This window comes from Herpailurus yagouaroundi, unplaced genomic scaffold (assembly GCF_014898765.1).
Source record: "Herpailurus yagouaroundi ecotype Mexico unplaced genomic scaffold, PumYag 65975, whole genome shotgun sequence".
Classification (NCBI taxonomy): Eukaryota; Metazoa; Chordata; class Mammalia; order Carnivora; family Felidae; genus Herpailurus; species Herpailurus yagouaroundi.
Window position 1 is genome coordinate 1 of NW_024419060.1, and position 3454 is coordinate 3454.

Below are 3454 nucleotides of genomic sequence, written 5' to 3' on the forward strand. Positions count from 1 at the left end.
GGGGCCGGCGATGCCGGGGGCGTGTGTATGTGTGTGCGCGCGCGCGCCCTCGCGAGCCTGCCCTAAGCGTGGCCCGGAGTGCACGTGCTGTGCGTGCCGTGGGCCCGCGGTTAGGCGCCCTGCGTGGGCGCGTGCGCTGGTGCAGTGCCAGCGTTGTGTGGGCGTTGAGACGTGGTCGAGAGGCCCTGGTGTCAGACCTGCCTCCCACGAATTCCAGTTAAGGCTAGCTCTGTGGCCTGGGACAAATTGCTAAACCTCTCTGAGCCTGTTTCTGCTTCGGGAAGCATCGCAGCGGGGAAGTCATGCACAGCCCTCAGCCGCTGCCTGCGCCTGGCTCTGTGCTCCTGAGTCCTGGAATGGTAACTGTGCCTTCGGTACACCCGTGCGTAAAGTCCTCAGTGCTGTGTGTGTGTGTGTGTGGTGTGGTGTGGTGTGTGTGTGGTGTGTGGTGTGTGGGGACAAGCCCTGTCCTTGCGGGGGCCGTTGCTGCACTGTCACCTGTCAGCCCTGGCAATGCTACCGACCTCCCCAGAACCGGTCTCCCACCGCCGGGCCTCGCTTTCTCTATTTGTAAGAGGAGAGGGAAGGCCAGACTGCACATTCCGTAAGCGTATCGTGTGTACCCACTGTGTGCCAAGCCTCAGCTATCCACGGATAGTGGGGCCCCCGGCATGCCCCACCCACACGGCAGCTTGAACACCGTCCAACCCTGAAGCAAGGCCTCGACAAGGACTGGCAGAAAACCATCCGGCAGTTTCTATGAAGGGTATTAAAAAAAAAAAAATGCTCATGCTCTTTGATTCAGTGATACACTAGTAGGAATTCACCCGAAGGAAGCAATCAGGGGGAGGGACGTGGGTCTCTGTCAATACAAGCTTATTTATGGAAACGTCGATTACAGCTGTGCCGAACTGGGGCACCTGGGTGGCTGAGTCGGTTAGGCATCCGACTCTATTTCAGCTCAGGTCATGATCTCATGGTTCGTGGGTTTGAGCCTCGCATCTGGCTCTGTGCTGACAGCATGAAGCCTGCTTGGGATTCTCTGTCTCCCTCTCTCAGAAATAAACAAACAAACATACATTTTAAAAAACTTAGGGGCTCCCGGGTGGCTCATTCGGTTAAGTGCCCGACTCTTACTTTCAGCTCAGGTTCCGATCTGACGGTTTCGTGAGTTGGAGCCCCACATGGGGCTCTGTGCACTGACTGAACAGAGTCTGCTAGAGTCTCTCCGCCCCCCCCTTGCCCCTCCCCTGCGCGCATGCACGCTTGCGTGCGCTCTCTCTCTAAATAAATTTAAAAATTTTTTTAAGTTAAAAATAAATAAAGCAAGATGGGTAGATTTAGTTTGGGGTGGAGATCCCTAGGAGGCTGTTTAGGAAGCTTCTGGGCTCTGCCACCAGGGAGGGGAGAGGTGGGTGTTGCGCATTTAGAGGAAGGAGGGCCTCAAAGAGCAACAGAAGGGTGACCTGCTCACTGGCCCCTGCCCTCTGACTAGCAACTCCTCTTCCCACTCCTTCCCCTGGGGCCACGCTCTCCAGGCGCTGCTGGGAATTCCGGGCTAATCCAGCAGGGGCCTGCCCTCACTTATCTCTCTGCTCTCTTTATCTCCTTCTCCCAGGGAGGGGCCTGGAAAGCGAGCTCAAGCCCATTTTACAGCTGGAGAGGGGCCCGTGCAGGCCAAGTGACTCAAGGGGGTTGGGGGATTCCACCTGCTCCCAGCACGTCTCCAACCTTGAAGGTCCAGGTGCTGGGGTTGGGGCCCAGGTAGGTTGGAGAGGTGAGGAGGGGGGGGATTCCATCCCGATACCACCTGCCCCCAGCACGGCTGGAGGGGGGGATGGGGGGGGGTTGCGCTTCACTCGACCAATCTCTCTGGTTCACATCTGTCTGTTTTTACAAAGTCCCCTTCCCTGCCTTGTTCACCCCCACTTCGGGGCTCCCCTCAGGGGTCCTGGCCAACCTGCCCACTGCTCCAGCTGCACGCACTTGAGTGTGAACACAGGCACGTGCACACACGCCTTAGCTCCCAGGGTGCTGGTGGAGCACAGAGGACAGGTTCAGACGCTGAAATACCTGGGTTTGAAGCCCAGCTCCACTTTTCTCTTCCTAAGCGACTCCTTTACCTGTGGGCAAATCACCTCCCCTGCAACGCAGTTTTCTCCCCTGCAAAGGGGGCATAACTAATGAGACAGCACAGGTGAAGCACCTCACAGAGGTGCTTGGTGCCCCCGAGTCAAACGGGCCAGAGACTCTGCCCCACACGGTCAGTGACGGGGGCCGCGAGTCACGGCGCACCTCCCGCATGCAAGACCCTCTCCTGAGCCCCGACGCGCCTCCCTTCCTGACCCTGCCCCAAAGCGGGGACCTTACCAGGGCAGGGGCAGCCCCAAAGCGGGGAGGCGCTGCCTGATAGAAGAACAGAGCCATCCACAAAGTGTTCCTGGCAAAAACTAAACACGCATCCAACCAGGCTTGTGTGTGTAACTACCGTTTTGGGGAATTACAGGGGACAGGGGACCACGTTAAACACAGCCCTTGAGGATGCAATCCACAAACTCCAGACTGTGGGAATCTCGACGGGACAAACCACCCAGTCTCTTCAACAAATGCGTTTCGGGGGAAAAAGTAATGGGAAAACCACAGATTAAAAGAAAGGTAAGAGACATCACCAAATGCAACACGTGGGTTTTGTTTAGTAGGGCAACTGTTATAGAAAAAAGCAAAACCAAAACCTAAGGGACCACTGAGATTACGTGAACCCTGTTGGATATTTGATGACATTCCGTATCATTTTCTGGGTGCGATCACGGTATTGCAGTTGCTATTAGAGTAACATACTGGGATTTTTACGGATAGAACGACGTGCCCGGGACTTGCACAAGCCTTGTCCGCTGCGGGGGACGGTAGGGCACGGGGGTGGTGAGCGGAAACAAGAGAGTCCCCGCCTGGAGTTGTCAGAGCTGGGGATGCGTTTATGCACTTTCTCCATTTTTGTGTCTGTTTGGAATCTGCCATCGTAAAAGTTAAAAAGAAAAAGGACAGAGTTTGAGACTCACCCTCAATGCATGCGCCTAGGGCCTCACTTTGGGGGCCACGGCAGTGGGCGGCTGGGAAACCGAGTCATACTGCGCACACGGGGCTCATGGCAGCCCCGTGACCTTGGGTGGGTAAAGACCAAGGTTATAACCCCTGCCCTTGGAGGGTCTGCTGGGAGAAACAGAAAGAGCACTGTAGAAAGCGGGGGGGGGGGGGGGGGGCCAGCAGCGGGGCCCTCCTTTTATCCCTCATCCCGCTCACAGCTCACCACACCTCCTGCAGTTCCAGCTTCTCAACCTTTCCCTGGGGGGCGCACCTGCCCTTCCCCGGGGGTCACAAGCAGCCCCGAGAACAACCGTATGCTGTTCGGACCGTTCCACCGCCAGGATGCTCCCCGCAGAGGAAGCTTACAAGACGG

The 3454-nt window shown here is 56.9% G+C and overlaps 1 long non-coding RNA gene across 4 annotated transcripts; it reads left to right on the plus strand.

Moving 5' to 3' along the window:
• The first annotated feature begins 6 nt into the window (after nt 1–6).
• LOC121024558 (uncharacterized) lies at nt 7–3448 on the plus strand. Of its 4 annotated transcripts, XR_005787744.1 has the most exons (4): nt 7–359; nt 1619–1764; nt 2507–2655; nt 3319–3448. It is a non-coding gene; the product is annotated as an uncharacterized LOC121024558 (long non-coding RNA). The 4 variants fall into 4 exon arrangements; XR_005787743.1 differs by lacking the exon at nt 3319–3448 and having other exon boundaries at nt 7–382; nt 2507–2712; XR_005787742.1 differs by lacking the exon at nt 3319–3448 and having other exon boundaries at nt 2507–2712.
• The last annotated feature ends 6 nt before the right edge of the window (nt 3449–3454 follow it).